The sequence below is a fragment of the Octodon degus genome, unplaced genomic scaffold (assembly GCF_000260255.1).
Source record: "Octodon degus isolate 3935 unplaced genomic scaffold, OctDeg1.0 scaffold00077, whole genome shotgun sequence".
NCBI classification, from domain to species: Eukaryota; Metazoa; Chordata; class Mammalia; order Rodentia; family Octodontidae; genus Octodon; species Octodon degus.
The window spans coordinates 1,039,350-1,058,332 of record NW_004524653.1 but is presented as its reverse complement, the minus strand read 5'-3'; positions in this window follow the sequence as shown (position 1 = coordinate 1,058,332).

Genomic DNA, 18,983 nt, shown 5'->3' with positions numbered 1-18,983 from the left:
TCTCTCCCCTTCTGACAACCAGGAATCATGTTCCGGGTCAGGTCTTGTGTTGGTCAACCTGGAAGCCCTTGCTACCCGGATCTCCCCAGCTAACCATTTCCCACTGTACAGCTTTGGCGTGATTCCAAGTGTCAGGCTGGAGTTTCTCCTTCCCAGCAACAGGTCCCGCGGACTTTACCTTACTGGGCAGGTGGAAGCGGGGAGCTCAGCACCTGGGCTTGGTGATGGCCAGCTTGGGCCCCATGGTTCCTCACACACAGCTCAGCAGAGCAGAGCTGTCCCTCAGGAAGAGGCTGGGGTGACAGGTGTGCTGACCGCTGCCACAAAGAGCTCTCAGCAGCGGAGGAAGGCTGGAAGCCGAGCGCAGTGTCGCCATCACAGACTCGGCACCCAGCTAGCTCCTGGCCAGCTGTGACTGCGGTGGGGACCGGGAATTCCTGGGTCATCTGTGGGTCCGTGGTCTCCACCCACCGACTGAGGGTAGAACTGAACCCCAGCTATGAAGGGCCTCCTCTGCTGTGTGTGGTATCGCCGAGCCCACGCGTGGGCACGATGAGGTCCTCTGTGCCGGACTGTGTGCCTGTCCTGCCCTGCACACCCATGCTGGGATCTGCTGGCGGTCGCTCCAGCAAGCCTGGAAGGAGCATAAATCTCCCCTTTATCTTTGGAAGTGGGTCACACACTTCTGAGGGTTTGACCTCCTAGGGGAGTTCTTCAGAAGGGCTTCCTGGAAGGTGACAGTGGCGGTAAGAGCAGCACCAGCTAGCAAGGCAGGGTGCGTGGGAGAGACGAGCGCTTCAGACCATGCTCACGGCTGGGGCAGCGGGCTGGGGCGCAGAATTTTCTGAGTATTTCCTGTGCGCCAGGTATCGGTCTCCAGTGCGGACATGGCACAGGCATCTCTCACCTTGTAAGCTCCAAATCTGGCAGGGAAGACAGATGACAGAGAATACACAGCGCAACGTCAAGGAGAACTGAGTGCCACAGAGAAGAAGGGCAGGAAAGGGACCGGGAGCAGCCAGTGTCCTTTAGATAGGACACGCAGAAAAGATGGCACTGAGCCCAAGTCTGAGTGCAAATTAATTAGAGGGCCGGAGCATGTGCAAAGGCCTGAGGCCAGACCCCACTTTAGGTATTGAAGGGACACGTGGGGAGAGTCGCAGTCTTTCAGGCTGGGAGGATGAGCTGTGTGCTTGGGAAGCACCCGGGGGAAAGTTGTTAAATTAGAGTCATCTATGGGCTTTCCCAGTGATTACAGTCAGCCTTTCAACAAAGCTCTCAAACCCATCTGACACTCAAGTTGCCCTCTTCCACCTCTCAAGACTCAGGCCAGGGGAAGCGGAGGTCAGGAGAGGCCCGGAGAACTCAGATGGTCCAGTGACCAGCAGCTAGGCCTCGGGGGTCTCAGTGTCCAGATGTGGTGCCTCAGGGCTGAGCCCCAGTGGTACTGAGGGGTCTCCCAAGCAAATGACAAAGGCCAGATCATACACAAGCCAGGTTTCTGCACAGGAGCCCAAGCCAACACCCAAAGCATCTGAATCTCAAGCCAGAATGAATTTAGAAAAAAAAAGAAGGTGTGAGTCTGGCTTGTGGGCTCCTCCCTCCTTCCTGCCTTCTCTCTTACCCTGAAATGTAGGAGGCTGCACTGAGAGAATGAACCAACCCAATAATGGCAGTTGGTCATGAACTTGACAAGTACTAAGTGGCACTCACTGTCAGAAAAGTGGTGAAGTGGACAGAGATTCCTGAATGCCTCACACAGACCCCTTCAGTCACCTGATTCTATAGGCGCCTGTGCTTTTCATTGTCTTTATTGATAGTATGCAAATGATTTTCCCATAGAAATGCAAATGAGCTCTGTCCCTTGGGATACCATTATTTCTCTGTGACTATTGACCAGTTTTGCATCTATTTGTAAATTCATTTCAGCATTTCTGATTGCTTATCCATGTGTGTTTTGAATTCTCTTTTGGACTGTTGATAACGTTCTCCTGGGTTCCTTGTTAACTGAAGAGTTAATAAGCTCATGAATGCATCTTTATTTTAGATTTTTATAAAAGACATGATTTTATCTCTTACAAATTTCATCCTCTAACAGCATCTACAATCCTATTTACAAACCTGTCAGGTCGCTATCATCACCCTTATTGCATTTTATAGAAAAACTGAGCCCCGAGGTTTAAGGAATTTGCTCAAAGCCATCCTTGGTAATTGCTTGAGGCAACATATAGTGCCCAGTGGTGGAAACAGACCAGAGCCCTTCACCAAGGTGTCAGGTGGCTCCCAGGTATGTCACCATTCACCCTAGGGGATGCCACTAGCTAGATTTCACATTGGTGTCCTTGACACTGGCTCTTGGAATTCCCAGTGTTCAGGAAAGCAATCATTGCTGTTGTCATAAAGAGAGCAGATGCTTTAGAGGCTAGCCAAGGAGGCGGAGATCAGGGGAGACCCGGAGCTCAGAAAAGCTCACTGACAGATGGATGGGTTGGTTTTTGAGAGTACCACCCAGGGACAGGGTCAAACCAGAACCAATTCCTCAGAGCTATCAAACCACAAATGTTAGCTAAAGGAAGACTGGCCGAGCTGATGGCTCATGTGTTTGCTGTTTCTGTATGAAACTGAAGGTGTAGCACAGCAGTATCAGAGCCCGTGCTCATGTTGTGTGTCTTGGGGGGGCTTACGTGACTGGGACAGAGGTGCCAGGCCCCAGGTCCAAGCTCCTATGTGAAGGCTGCATTTTCATGGTGGTATTTAATCTTTCAGTGACAATGGCATTGTTACCCATTTCTGACCCAAATGGAGTCCTTTTTTCCTTTTGTAATTGTAGAGCTATTAACAGGACCAAACACTGAACAACACAGGAGGAATTTATTCTTGGCCAAGAGTAGGAGAAATGAGCGATGAACCATGAACTAAATTCTCAACCTGGTGGGGGTCGAGAGCAACTCTACCTACAGTAAAAGAAAATGGGAGGGGTAGGCTAGGAAAGGTGAGGGATAGCCGTGCTGTACCTGGGAATTCTGGCTTCACCATGTTCTGCTCTCTGTGGTTCTTTTTGGTCATTGTTATAGCCATTGTCAGCTGTCCTGGTACTATACCGTGTACCACTGACCGCGCAGGTGAGGTTGTAATGAAGGCAGGGATTGTGTGACAGTCACTCTGGCAGCCATGAGGGACCCGGCCAGTTTTGGCGACTGTACCTGGAAAGGGACCTCCAGACTGGAGGCACCCTATCTTTAAAGATAACAGGACAGGGCAGCGTGGAAATTCAGGCCACATAGGCAGTGCAAGACTGGGGCAGCACAGTGGCACGAGTGCCAGTCCCTACCCATTTTGTAGACACAGTAATAGAAGCGGAGAGGTGCCACTTACCAAAAGCAAAATTCTGGTGCAAGAAGAACCTGAAATCCACACCTATCGCAAAAGAAGGGAGAGCTCAGCGAGTGAGGACGCTCCACTCCCAGTGTCCCTTCGCGTGGAGCCCTACTTCCCTCTGTAGGGGACACTTCCACATCCATTTCAAACATCACCCTTGTTGTTTAGACAGCTTGCCAGTGGGCCTCAGTGGCTGGCCCAGCCTGGTTTTCATGCCTTTGTATTGTTCCTGCCATGGTGGACCAGCACAAGTGTGGGTGGCTCGGCAGAAGTTAGAGCACAGCTTCAGGGGCCGGGTCACAAAGGCCTTGTGGCTTCTCTGTGCATAGGAGGCCTCTCGGGTCAGCTGCTCTGGAAGAAGCCTGCTTCCATGCTGTGAAGACACTCCCACGGCTCTCCGCATAGTGCAGAGTGCCACAGAGGAGTAAAGAAGGCCAGCCTGCAGCTAGAACCCACAGGCCATCTATCACAGCCGTCTCTTAGTTCAACGAGAAGAAAGATTTGTACTAATAGTGTTTAGACAAGATATCATGTCTGCATCTTGTATTCTTGTATCAATTATTGTAACTGTCCTTCTAATCTGTTTTGAAACTGTCTCATTGCTATTTCTTTCTCATTAAAATTAATATAAAAAACAGTGAGGTCCTGAACTCCTCCTATGATAAGAACAACCAAGTTCACCAGGAAAGCCAGCATGACAAGGTCCCCCTGCACAGTAGCCCAAGAGAACCAAATAAGAGGGTCCCGCCTTCCCGGAAGTGGGTCCCTCAACCTGAGGCACATGTCATAGCCAGTGGAAATCTCCAACCCAGCACACTCCAGAGCCAGAACACCTTAATATAAGTTCTGGAACCAAAGGAAGGATGAGAGGAAGTGAAGGCTAACTCCCAAATCGAGGGACCAGGGATGTAGCTCAGTGGCGCAAGTGCCTGCCTGGTGAGCTCAAAGTCCTGAGTGTGATTCTCAGTACCAAAAAAAAAAAAGAAATAGAAACCAGAAGAGAATTGAGGAAAGTTTAAAAACTGAATGAAACAGAATTCTTACTACATGTGTCAGAAAGTTTAGCACATTTTAATACCACGTAAAGCAGAAAATATATCTAATTAGTTGGATAACCTAGCTAAGGAATTTTCCATGTAGATTGGTATAGGTACCAACTACTTAGTTGTTAAACCAAATTACTTTCATTAAAAAAAAAAATCAGGTGAAGTGGCACATGCCTGTGATCCCAGCACTCAGGAGGCTGAGGCAGGAGGATTGCTGTAAACTCAATGACAGCCTGGCCTACATAGTGACTGCAGAGGTATCCTGATCTATATAGCAAGACCCTGTATCAACAACCAACCAACCAACCAACCAACCAACCAACCAACCAACCAAATGAACAAGAAGAATAAGAATTCAAGGGGCAGACACAGCACTCCAGAGCACAGAGGCCAGAACTATGGAGAGTTTTTCTCAATCACTAGCAGAACTAAGTCCTGATCAATGACCTTTCAACATATGCCCAGTTTGACTTAAAATTCATCAATAATAAATCAATGTAGAGTATTGATCAAAGTAGCAAAATTTCTCAAGCATGTGGGTGTTAGTCTACAATTGATTTAAATTTTTCAAAAGTTAGATGTTGAAACTTTCTTGACTAATTTCCATCTTTGTGGAACTACACATATACAGCTAAGCCAAACTACTATTTCAGGGATTAGTCTGACATAAAGAAGGATGTAAGTGAAACTGAGTGACTCCAGCACCTTAATTCTTAGGGTCTACAGAGGCCTGGCTTTTTATTAGCAGATTAATAAGGACTGAAGGTTTTATATAATTAGATGATTAAACATTACAGAAATAAATAACAGCCAGTGTGGTGGCACATACCTGTAGTCCCAGAATTTGCTAGGCTGAGGCAGAAGGATCATCTCAAGTTTGAGGTCAGGCTGGGCTACATAGTGAGTTCAAGGCCAGACTGAACTACAGAATGAGACCCTGGAAGAAGAAGAAGAAAGAAGAAAGAAGAAGAAGGAGGAGGAGGCGGAGGAGGAAGAGGAGGAGGAAGAGGAGGAGGAGGAGGAGGAAGAGGAGGAAGAAGAAGAAGAAGAAGAAGAAGAAGAAGAAGAAGAAGAAGAAGAAGAAGAAGAAGAAGAAGAAGAAGAAGAAGAAGAAGGGGAGGGGAGGGGAGGGGGAGGAGGAGGAAGAGGAAGAGGAAGAAGAAGAGGAGGAGGAAAGAGGAAAGAGGAGAAGGAGAAATAAACAATAAGGAAAAATTTTATCTCCTCTCCCAACTCAATTTTTCTTCATGAACAATATTATTTCAAAAATATTTTCTTTGAGTTCAATCCCCAGTTCCACCAAAAAAAATAATATTTTCTTTACCAATATCTTCATATATGATATATTTTGTCATAGTTTGGGTGTTTCACAACAACAGCACAACACAGGATCATATTTTATAAGATTTTTATAATAGTCACTCAAAGAATCATACACAAAAAGAGTACAGGAAATCTGTCTATACACTAAAAACTAAATAATCCAGCTGAAGGTCTGGATTCCATGGTAATATTCTGCATGAGTCCAGCAGAGAAGTCATAACAATGCCTCTCACAAGTTCAACTGGGGTCCTAGAGCCCATGACAATGTCTCATGCAAGCCCACTTCATGGATCTGTGCTGAGAACACACAAAGGTCAATGGTCCAAGCTAGAAAGTCTAAGCTATGGGGATGAAGCACCTGTATTCGCAGACTGAGGGATCTGAATTGGAGCCAGCAAGCAAAGCTCAAGGTAAGAACCAGAGCTCCCCTGAAAACTATCACAGCCATCTCTTAGTTCAATGAGAAGAAAGATTTGTACTAAAAGTGTTTAGACAAGATATCATGTCTGCATCTTGTATCAATTATTGTAACTGTCCTACTAATCTGTTTTGAAACTGTCTCATTGCTATTTCTTTCTCATTAAAATTAATATAAAAAGCAGTGAGGTCCTGAACTCCTCCTATGATAAGAACAACCAAGTTCACCAGGAAAGCCAGCATGACAAGGTCCCCCTGCCCAGTAGCTCAAGAGAACCAGCAGTTTCCAACAGCTTCACAACAGCTTCTCCAACCAGCTTCCCATAACAGCCTCTCAACAGCTTCTCCAGTTCTGCTTCCTATGCTGCTGGCAACAGTCCTCGGGTGGGCCTTCCACACCTAGCATCATGCTCGTTCAGTTCAGCTGTGTGTAACGAGTTGGTCCCCAGGTGGCAATCCACCACACTATACAGCACATAATATTACTCAAAAGTCACACTGCCATTGTATTTTTTCAAATGTGTTTGGCACAGGGTCTCACTCTGCAGCTCAGACTCATAGTGATCCTCCTGTTTTCAGCCTACCCAGCACTGGAGTTACAGGCACGTGCCACCACACCAAGTCTCAGTGGCTGGCTCAATGTGCCCAGAGGCTGGGCTAGCATGACATGTGGTGTCAGGGCACAATGCCATTGTAATGGTTTAGAGTTAAACCTCTTCCCTCAAGTCTCACATCGTCAGAGGTAGGGCTTTTGGAAGGAGACTGAATCATAAGCGGCACTCTACTCATCATTAATTAATTCTACCTGCTACAAGGAGAGCTGTCTTCCTCTATCATTATGTCATTCTTTTCCTGCCTTGGAAACAACCAGCTCTGGATTGAATGGTCTGAAAACTAAGAAACAAAATAAACCTTTCTCCCTTTCAGTTGTGGGTGTCAGGTGTTTTGTCCCCGGGATAGATGGGAAAGGGATCAATCAAAAAATAAATAAATAAATAAGTACCATGAGTGGGGTTGCTCCTACGACTGCACTGGACCATGTGGCTTAGAAGTCTTTGGAAGTGGTTTGCAGGAAGGGCTTGGAAAGGTTGGAGATGCCAGCTAGAGGAGCCTCAAAATGCTGTAATCAGAGATTAATAAATGGTTCTGATTGGAGCAGAAGAGACCAAAATGCTGATAGGAATGTGGACAATAAAGGCCAGGCTTATGAGATTTCAGGTGAAATGAGAGATCTATTAAAAACTGATCATGCATGTTATATTCTGACAAAGAACAACATGTCAACATTTTGCCCATGTTCTAAGATTCTGTGTAAGGTTAAATTTAAAGTTAGCAGGTAAATTAATTTGACAGAAGACAGCCTAACATTTAGGCTATGGCATAAGGCTATGGCTGACTGCTTTCAGCCAGAATTATAGTGAGAATTGAGGGCAAAAGACAGAGTTAAAAATATATGACTTTGGCTCTAAGAAACCAGTCATAAAGTTGATGCAAAAGTGTTTAACGAAGAGATTAACACCTGTAAAAAGAAGCCAAATGTTTTGCATTGGAGTAATAAGAAAGATGATTTTGGAGCATTTCAGGAATAGTCAGACACACCATTCACAGTCTCAAGATTGTAAAAGGGTAAACCCTTTTGAATGAATTTGCTAAGAAAAGACAGTCCCAGGGTACCCTGCTCATTCAGAGACACATACAGAAACATTTTCCCATGGTCAGCCATTCAGGCAATCAGAATACTCTGCAAGCATGGTTGAAGAGGACCAAGCTATGCTCCAGCCTGAGACAGACCTTAGTGGCATTCATGTGGTGCTGGTTTTTCAGGCACGCAGAATGCAAGAGTCATGGTGTCACAAAGGCTTTGACTCAGATTTCAGAGGAAAGCCTCAGAGGCCAGGCAGAAATGTCTGAAAGGGTCATGTTCCCGATAAGAGTCCTTGAGAGGGCAATGTATGAAGCTGAAGATTTGTGAAGACCCTAGAGAATTGGAGACGTCAGGAATATAGAATATCTGCTGAGCAAAAATGAAAGCTATGAACAGATCCAGCCAGACACAGGCTATGCGGGCTGCAACTAGCGAGGTCGAAAGGGTGGCACTGTGCAAGCATGTTGGCGCTCACAACTCACAGTGATCCCTGTCATCTTTTCTGGACATAGAGCTGCAGGGTTTAATGTTCGCTGCTGGTTTTCAGTCTTGCTTTGGTCCAATTCCTTTCTGTTCCCTGTGCCTCCCTTTTGGAACAGGAATGTTCACCCGGTGTCATTGCATATTGGCAGCGCTTGACTTTCTTTTTGATTTTCACAGGGGCTCACAAGCTAAGAGTTTGCTTGATTCTCAGAAGAGATTTTGTACTTGGATTCTTCAATAATGCTGCAACTGTGAAGACTCTGTCAACTCTTGCGGAGATGGAACAAATACAATTTGCATGATGAGACAGACATGAGCCTTTTGGTGGTCAGGGCTGAAATGCTATGGTCTAGATCTCAAATGTCCCTCCACGTTCCCATGTACTCAGAAGTCTTTTGGAAGGTGACCAGGTCACAGGGCAGCTGGTTGTGCTGTCAGGCACCAGGGCCTGGAGGGAAGAGGCGAGTCCCTGGGATGAGACCTGAGCAGTTTGCTTGCCTTCCTCCCTTTTGGCTTCACAGCTGCCACTAGGTGACCAGCATTCATCCGCCATACCAGGTCTGCCTTGGAGCCAAGCCTCAACTGAACCTTCTGCAAAACAAAAGCCAAAATGAGCCTCACCTTTAAGTCATTGAGACTTGACCCAGTCACAGGAAAGTAACTAATAGGGCCATTGCTTCGCTGAGTGATTTTTTAAAACCAAAAATACTTTTTGAGTCATTAGGAACCACCCACTGACCCAGAATAGCTCAAATCAAATCAAGTCCTGATGCTACAAACATGATAAAGATAAGGAGTAGAAGGCAACTCTCCTATATTACTTGAGTGGGAATATCATGTGATTAAACCACTTTGGAAAGCTGTTGCATTATTCTTACTAAACACCTACCCAGGAGTCTGTCCATAAAAAGATTTGTATAGGAAGGTCCAGAGTAGTTTTACTATGATTAGTCGAAAAATAGAAGCAACCCAAGTGTCCAACAGGAGAATGGATGGCAAAGTTCATGGATGACAGAAATGCACAAGCTGGGGAGACACACGAGATGGGGATGGATTTTCTAAAATACCATGCTAAGGGATGAGGCTGAACACTGGAAGTATATGCCAAGCAATTCATTTTCTCTGAACTTCAAGAATGTGCAGGTCTATTCTGGAGATCCTGAAGTCAGGCATAGAGAGGCTGGGAGGTTTGCTGACTGGAAAGAGACAGGAGGCGTCTTGCTAGCTGATGGAAATGTTGCATATCTGGATCTTGACGGTGGTTTACACAGGTGTACACATGTAGAAAAATTTCTTAAGCGGAACCCTTGTAATTGGCGCGCTTCCCTAATTAAGAGACTATCTTTCTGCATCAGCACATTCAGATCAGAATCATCCTGTTGAACATCTGCTGAGAGTTCTGGAACCCAGAGCTGCCATGTTTCCACCCTTCTTCCTGGAACTTAGAAGATGCTTGTGGCTTTTTTTCTCTACAGCAAATGGTTTTGTGATGAACATCCCTGAACGTCTATGTCGAAGTTCTTTTGCAAATATATCTGTAAGGTGAATTCCTAGAGATGACGGTGCCAGGGCACAGGGAATAGGCTGTTGGTGTTCACAGCTATTAGGCAACTCCCCTCTGCACCTTGCAGCAACGTCCCCGCCCACCACATCTCAGTCCTCAGTGCCCGGTTCCCACACCCGCGCTGGCACCGGATATGATCAGCTTCTACCACATCTACCCATCTGATAAGGCAGACATTTTTATCTGTTTTGATTTGTTTTTTAAATTAGCAGTTGCTCTATTTTTACCTATGTCCCATATTGAGTTTCTGCATCTGATTTTGTTGGGAGAAAGACTGGTTGCTAAATGCAAAAGAAAATTGAAGACTAGAACCAAAGAAGGCGTATGCTTCCCGCAGCTGAAGTGCCAACGTGAGGAAGAGCCGCTAGCTCAGAAGTCCTTTGATGAGTCCTAGGTTTGGAGATACACTGAACGCGGCTCACAACCGGGGCGCCGGCTCGGGCTTCGGGCAGATGCTTCTCCTCTGTGCCTTCACGCCGGTATCGGTGCCACAGTGAGGACGATGCAGCCACGCTCCATCCACTAGCTCCACGAACCCTTACGTGGCAGCCGCTGCCGCGGGAGTTTGTGTGCTCCCACAGACCTTCCCTGTGGGCTTTAGTTTTTGTCTCTATGAAAGAGGCCTCGGAGCGCGGTTCCTCCCAGCTCTGCTGGTGCTGCCTGATTTCCTGCCCTGTGGCTTCTGCTCTCAGTGCCCATGTGCCAGTGTTGCTTCGCTGCCTTGGGCACTGCGTCTCAGCCTCCCGAATTTATCTAGCTGCCTGCACACAACCCAGGCTGTGCCACCCCCCATGTCCCCTTAACTCCAGGGTAACTTGGTCTCCTGGCCCAAAGGGAAGAAGCATCTTCCAAAGTCCCAGAGTCCCAGAGAGACTGGGTCTGTAGTGTCAATTGCACCCTGCCTCTTTGGTCCTCTCCCATCCTCTCATCTTGCCTCTGCCTCTTTGGTCCTCTCCCATCCTCTCGTCTTGCCTCTGCCTCTTTGGTCCTCTCCCATCCTCTCATCTCGCCTCTGTCTCTTTGGTCCTCTCCCATCCTCTCATCTTGCCTCTGCCTCTTTGGTCCTCTCCCATCCTCTCATCTCTCCTCCTCCTCCTTTCTTCTCTTCCTCTTCTTTTCCTGCTGTCTCCTTCTCCTCCTCCTTCTCCTCTTCTTCTTCTCCACCCGCTTCTCCCTCTCCCTACATCTTTCTGCAGCTCACAAGCATGCTTGATAACACAGACACCTTCCTGATCCCGCTGTCCCTGGTCCCCTCTCTGATTGTCACCCTGTCTCTCTGCCTGCAGCTCAGAAGCCTCCACTAACACAGTCCCACGTCAGGCCAGGATGGGGCTCTCCATACCCTGACAATGCCCTGTGTGGTTCCCACCACTGTGTAGTTCACGAAGCCTGTTTAAGTCACTCCATGAAACTTCCAGAACACCTTCCTCTCTCCAACTCTAGATTCAACCCCAGTCTCCAAAGGAAGGCCCGAATTCTGTAACTCTGAAATCTCCTCCTCCACATCACACCATCACCCAGACAAAAGGATTAAATCCTTTGACAGCCAAATACCCTCCAAGTGAGTTTCCACAGCGTCTATTAATAACCTGCCTCTCCCATGCCCGCCCTCCGCCTTCTTCTCCAAGGCAGCGCCGCGCCTGCTGGCAGGGAGCAAGGAGATTTTAACCCACCAGCTGGGCAGCACTGCCCTGTCAAAGGCTGGCTGTCCAGGGAGGAGGCCTGTGTCAGACCCCTCCTCTAGCCCCTGCTGGGTTCCCGGGAGCCCAGAAACCAGCCCTGCTTTTTCCATGAACTATTCTGCTGTGGGCCAGGTTGGCCAGGTGAGCAGAGAAGGGTGTGCTCTTCTTCCCTCTTTGTTCTTGCCTGATGGCTCTTTTTGTCTTTGTCTGGAGGCCTGGGGGGGGGATGTGATGTGTTCTGCCCGATGAGACAGATACTAAAGAGACGCCAAGCGTCAAGCGACACACTTCAAAAGAAAAGCCAGCCGCCTCTGTGTTGGAAACCACTTCATTTTGTAGGCTTGGACATTTGCCTCAGCAGGGTGCTTCTGGCTTTGAGTTCTGGGTCCAGAGACAAAAGTTCGGAAAGACTCCTTGTCTTGGCACAGGTGGATAAGCAGAGAGAAGAGTGACAGGAGCGAGGATATGCTGAGGACGCCTACAAGCCAGCGGCTGTGAGCACCTGGTGGGCATGGTCCGCTGAAGCCACACACCTGCCCTGGGAAGAACTTCCCTTTCACCAGCTCTAGCCTCCGGGTGACAAGAATGAAGGCCAGGAAGGCTAGGCACGGAATGCCAAGGTCACACAGTAAACCGGAAACAGAGCCAGCAGCCCGCCTTGGCACCAGGGTCTGCACTCTCAGATTTGAGCTGGGTAAACACTTCTCCGTTGTGGGTGGCCCCTGTGAATGGTCAGCTGTCACCTGGGCAATGACTGGACTGCAGAGGTCATCGCGTACCTGCCCAGCCGAAGTGTCCAGGTCTGTGATCTGCCACTCTGTCCCCACTCATCAGGAAGCCCACGTGTGTGCCCACATGACCTGGGGAGGTCACAGAATGAACAAGACCCAATCGTGTCTCACAAATTGCAATGGGAGCTACAAGCTCATTCTTGTAAACCACAGCCGATTCTGGCTTAAGGGATGTTTTTCTCACCTCACAAAATAGCTCTAAAACATTGAAATGGTGACCAACAGCTAAAGAGTTAAAATGTTCATATTTTTAAGTGAAAAGGCTCCAAAAGGGATGGATGCTATTAAAAAATCAGAAGACATGGCCACCGTCAAGTGCAGGAAGCCCTTGCTCACAGCTGTCCGAGGATTCCTGCAGCTACCTGGGCTTTACTCCTGGCTACAAGGTCAGCCCAGCGCAGCCCAGGACGAGGCTCCAGGGAAGAGCAGAAGCTTCAGAGGGCGGTATCCATGTGAGGGGTTAGCACAGGAGTCTCCACGGGTCCTTACAGACGCAGGACCTGAACTGCAGGGGTCTCAAAGGAGGAGCTGCTGTCCATGAGAAGCAGGGTGGCTCCCCAACAGGCCACTTGGAGAGAGACAGGAAGAGCAGAGAGGGCATGGCAAGGTGGGGTTCACAGGAGACACCCCACAGGATGGTGGACGTCAAAAGCCGGTTTCCGCAGGGCCAGTGGAGGGCAGGAGAGCCAGCAGGGGCAGGACCCAGCATGCACCACGGGCACAGCGGAGACCCAGGACATCCTCCTCCAGCTGAGGCTGCAAACAAGACTGCAGAAGGGGTCGAGGCAAGGGTGCAGGCCACTCCGGGAGGGCTGGAGTCCAACCACAAGAGACCCTTCTGAGTCTTTATCCCCTGGCCATGGAGCCGCTTCAGCACTTTCAGAAATAGACCAGATATTATGTTGAACCTGTGCTCCCAGTCTTGGTGCACCTCTCCTGTGGTAATGTGAAGTGAGCCGCAGATACACAAGGTCTCATTTGGACTCTGGGAAGAAGCCACGCTGGCCTGCTGGCCTGAGCTGCACAGAGCCTGCAGGGCCTCCACCCACTGCCCATGGCGAAATGGCCCTGGGTTCTGGCCTCCTCCCTGAGCCTCAGTGTCCTACACTGCCTGGCCAGATTGAAGGAAGGGGAACGCCTCGGGCTGCAGATAAAATACACGCTATGGTCCATGTATATTAAAAAAAAAACCTGCTTTTTTATTTTATTGGATTATTTTATAAAATAATCCCAACTTAAGTTTACTAAGTAAGAGAACTTCCAGATCTACTTAATCACTACCAACGCTGGTGTGCACGGGTGCACACCCAGAGTGTCTGAACGCTGTCCTTGGCATCGTTCTCCTGCCCACCACACTGCACAAGAGTGTGTCAGGCCTGATGCGCATGTGTGGGTTTCTATGTGGCCGTGCGGCAGGTGTGCGCCCTGCCTTCCCCACCTGGGGTTCATGGTGTCCTGCTGCACCCATGCTTGAGCACCAGGCCACGGAGTCGTGGAAGATGCTGCTAGAAATCACGTAAAACGTTACACGCACGATCCATAGGGCGGCACCGCGAGCAGGAGAATCGCTGCCGGTCCAGTCCTTTGTCAAGGCAGTCACAGCGCTTCTGGAAATGGGCAGCTCGTGGGACTCGCCCAGGGGCTGCTGCCGCCAGCTGGGAAGTGGGCCCAGGAGCAGTGGGCAGCCAAGGGCTTTGTAAAGTGGGTCTGAGCATGGAGGGGCTGGCTTCGTGTCAAGGAATGCCCGCGAGGTGTTCAGCCTGCCAGAGATGCAGGTGTGGCTGGGAGGTGGCTATTTCCGAGCAAGACTTGGGGCAAACTATCACCAATTGCTTCCACAGTCTAATAACATAGTCGGGAGTGGAACAGCGGAGTTAGAGCTCACCATGAATGATGCTTAATAACAGGTCATGTTGGTCCTGGCCAGAGGGTGAACCTGCGCTGAAATTCATGGGGGACCCCGGATCCACCTCTGGGACCCCACCTGCTGCTTCCAACCATGGATTTCAGAGCTGGCTCCTCCGGAGGAACTAAAGGCCTCTGCATCCTCTGCTTTAGGATAGAGGAACCACAGAGGATTCTTTAATTATTTTAATTTCACAATGAAACTACTGTTAATGAATTGGAATGTTTCCAAGGACGATACCAAGTCTTTGCACATCTCCCCTCCGTCAAGCCCCCCCCCCTCCATCCTGAGGTCCCTGCCCAGAAACACTTCATATACAAGACTGAGTCACCCTTCCAAAGAACGAATGGGTAATTGTCCATTTTAAAAATGAAGAAACTGAGGCACGGAGCTTCAGTGCTCTGTTCATGGAGAGCAAGTGGTGAGTGGAGGTGGTGTTTGCGACCTGGTCTCTCCAAGGCCAGATGCGCAGCCTTCTCCAGGAGCTGGAATCCAGAGTTTCCCAAGACTGGGAGGTGGCTCCCCCCACCTGCACGCCACTACCCACAATCCTGGGCCCCAGGGGGAAGCCACGCCCCCATGCCACTGTCGTTCAGAAGGGCTCCCCGAGCCCAGAGCAGTATGCGTGGTGGGCTGCGCTCCCGCAGAGCCTCCAGGGGCTGCCTGACCGCCCTCACCTCCGCTGGCACTCAGCCTGGGCACATGGGGCCTCTGCCGTCCTGGGGTAGGATCCGGCACTGGTGCGTGCCTTGGGCGACTGGCGCCCTCTCTCCAGGGCCAGCCAGGAGCCTGGTGAACCTGGAAGGGGCTCCTTTCCTCCTTCAGCCCTAGAGCTCACTGCTGTTTCCTTGTGGGCTGGAGAGTGACATAGTGTGACCCTGTGAGCCAAGAAGCAACACCAAGCAACAGTTCTCCAATGGCTAATATATATATATATTTTTTTCAATTTTACATTAAAAATACAAAAATCAGGCTAGGGGGTGTTACACGGCAAAGCACTTGCCTACTGTGCACAAAGACTTTGGTCAGATTCTATGCTATACACACACATGCACATGTGCAAACAAGTGTATGCAAGTGCGCGCGCATGCGCGCGCACACACACATACACACACACACACACACACCCATTTGTAGCTCACAGACATCTGCAGGCAGACCTGGCGGGATCTGGCTCCTAGGCGCAGCTCACCAGCACTGAATTTTAACCTCTCTAGATTTCCTATCCTAAGGCTAAGGCCCTTGCCAGCAGAGGCCTGCGCCCAGGGAGGGGGCGTGGCTATGAGATCTCTCGTCCACCCATGCAGCTCAAACCCAGTCTCCTTGAAATGCCGTGCTCAGCAGTGTGTATCGGGAAGAGCTGTAGGCACTGGGGCACACAGGAGAGAGGCAGGCCAGACCTCAGGTCTGCAGAAAGCACACAGCCCAGTGGGGAGGCAGACAGTAACCTTCAGGAGGCTAGGGATGGAGACACGAAGAATCTGGCGAAGAGCAACAGATGCTGGAGCCCCGAGGCAGAGCTGACCTGGCTGTGCCCTGTGCCCAGGAGCCAGCAGGCAGAACCAGAGCTGGGTCCCAGAAGGAGCTGGGGGACCTGCTGATGGAACGGGCGTGGGTTGGAGTGGGAAACAGGGCAAGGAGCAGCCAGTTCCTTTCTCACTGGAGGAAGCAGGATGACCCTGGTGCATGATGGGAGTGTGGAAGAATTTATCGGAGACCAGCACACCTGCTAAGGATTGATGGTCCTAAGCAGTCAGGAAGGGGCTGAGCAAATTGTGCTGCTCATGCCATGGATGCCCTGAGCCACTGCAAGTAACATTGCAGAACAGTATTTTACAGGACTTAAAGATGCTTATCATGCGTCACATGAAAGAAACCCCACTCACAAACCTGGAGAAAGACACTGAATATTATCATGGGTGGTTGGCAAGAGCAGCGAAGGGGCTCAGTGCTTTCCTTACTTGCAGGCTGGCAGATTGGCTTGTTACAGCGCTGCAGGTCCCGCAGGAGACAAACAAAAGAGAGTTGTCAGCAGACAGGAGACCCCTGGGTCAGACACCAAAGAGCCACAGGGCAGTGGGCACCCCAGATTTCAGCCTTCATCTTTTCCTTTTACTCCTCTTCTCTGGTGGCAGCGAGGACTTGGGGCCGCTGGGAACCTAAGCCATGCATCAGAGAGGAGGAAGCTTGAGGCTAGGGAGCACCAGTCTTTTATGAGTTCTGAGGGAATCTGCTCAGCGCTCATGCTGGAGCGGGACGGTGCTGACCAGCAAGCATGGCCTCCCTCTGCACATCCAGTTGCTGTGAGTCTTGGCTGAGAACATCCTCGAAAAGATTTCCTTCAGCAAGTGCTGGCCCCGGCGCTGCTCAAAAGATAGGCAAACTGCTGGAAACGCACGAAAAACTGTTTCCAGAAACTGTCCACTGCCACAGAAGTTTAGCAGGAGACGGCCATGGGGATCCCCTACTCCACCATATGCCAGTGGTGACCAATTTTCAGGTGACTGCGCCAGATCACAGATTACCTCAAGTCCCCATGAGAAGGGAACATCGACAGCCCTTTTTCAGAATAGGAAACTGAGAACTCAAGTACTTAATATGCCCTAGCCCCAAGCCAGAACTCGAACCCAGGGCTGCCGATGAACACATAAAGCTTGCATAGTGGAAAATTCACTTAGAAATTTTCAGCCGAGGCAGCTCTTGGAGCCATGCCCTGTTGTGCTTGGCCCCAAGGTCCTGCTCCTTCCACCTCCCTGCAGCCAGTGCCCTGGCAGGACAGGCGTCTTCTGCCTTCCCCACCTGCACAGAGCCAGGGCCTCGGGGCCCTCTTTCTCACGCTGAGGCCGAGGAAGGAGAAGCAGCCACACTGGGGGCACAGGACAGATGGCAGCAGCAAGCGGTCCCCACTCTGGGTAGAGAGGCTGCTTCTCAGGTGTTTCCGTGTGGAATCCTACCTGGGCTGGGGTTCCACGGCCCACCGGGCTCCCGTCCAGGGCCTGGAGAGTCCCCTAGAAAGCCGTTGAGAGCTAGGCAGGGATTTTCCCAGAAGAAGGGGTTTGGCCAGCCAGGACGGAAAGAGCGCTTTGACTTTTCATTTCAAAAATCTCTGTCTACACTTCTTAGAAAGATCTGAGCTGCTGCAGAGGCATCGGGGCAGGCCAGGGCAGGCTGGGAAAAAGGGAGCCTGTAAAGTCGAACAGGTCCGACCCAGACCTGAGTTCAAATTCCAGTGTCACCTTGTGCTAGCTGCGTCCCTGGGTCTTGGGTTTTCCATCTGCAGAGCAGAGCGAATGATGGCTTGGGCCTCATAGATTGCTGGACACCTGCAGGGAGGCGCTGCCCTGGGCTCTGGGGCCACCACAGTGGGCAGGGATGAGCAGCGTCCTCCCAATGCCCACCTGACTTTTGAGGGTGAGGCAGAGAATCCGGGCTTCTGGATTGAACGCCTGGTCCTTGTCAGTCCAGGAAGAGGCAGCGTGGTGGTGGGGAGGTGGTTAGAGACCCCAGAAGGCGGCCAAGAGAGAAGGAAGTGACTCGGGTCGGAGAGCAGAGCAGCAGGATGGCTGGTGATGGACACATTAACGACTGACCACCTTCCGAGGTCCTGTGGGATGGGGGTGGGAGTAGCGGGAGGAGGACCCGCCTCCATTGCTCCCAGAATGCAGTTCGGGTGACCTGGCTCCGGAGCGCAGAGCCAAGGCGATAACCGTTCTCCTCCCCTTGGGGGAGCCTGCTGGACCAGGCCTCTGCACCCCTGTGTAGGACCAACCGCCGCAGCCCCTGGCATGTCTGTTACTCCCACCCCTGGCTTCAGGCTGCCTGGGGTGGGCTTGGAGCAGGCGCCCGGGGTGATTGGTTCAGGAAAGGAAGAGGGGGACCTTTGGAATCGTTTTCATTTCGAATGTACTTTGTAAATCAGTACTGGTAAGGTTTGGGTCCAAAATGCCTCCCCCAAAGGCTAACGTGTTCAGAGGTGGGGCACTCAGGAGGTGTTCAGTTCAGGACGATTATAACTTCATCCGTGAGTTAATCCATCAGGGACTGAAAACTAGCACAAAATTCCCCTCCCCTCCCTCCCCTCCTCCCTCCCCCTCCCCCTCCCCTCCTCCTCCTCCTCTTCCTCCTCCCCCTTCTCCTTCTTCCCTAAAGCTGGTCTTGGCTCACTTAGGCCTGCCTGTAGCTGTTTCGCATGGGGGCTCTGGGCGGGGCGGGAGGGGCATTTCCTGAGGAGCGACTTCTTTCTCTGATATACAGCAGCTCAGGCAGATTTTCTATCACTGCTGTTCTTTTTTTTTTTCATCAAAAATTACTGTTTTTAAATTATTGGAAAAACCAATAAAACTTTTAGCAGACAATAAGAGAAAATATCTTTATGCCTTCAGAGTAGGGAAGACTTTCTTAAACAATATATTTAGGTTTTTTTAATGAAAGGATTATTACAGCAAAAGACCCATTGCCACGAATCCCTCTCAAAATCCTCCCTGCACTCCGAGCACACTGGTCCCGGTGCTTTGGCCACTTTCTGAGGCAGCTCTGGGGTCCCCTTTCCTGAGGGTCTCTATTGTGCTGCTGTGGGCACCCCGATGCCCTGCACTGACTGAAAGCCTTTCCCTTTTGTGGCCGTTGTATGCAATCACCACTGCGCTGGTCTCACGCCCCGTGGTCTCACGCCCTGTGGTCTCACGCCCCGTGGTCTCACATCCCATGGTCTCATGCCCCATGGTCTCACGCCCTGTGGTCTCATGCCC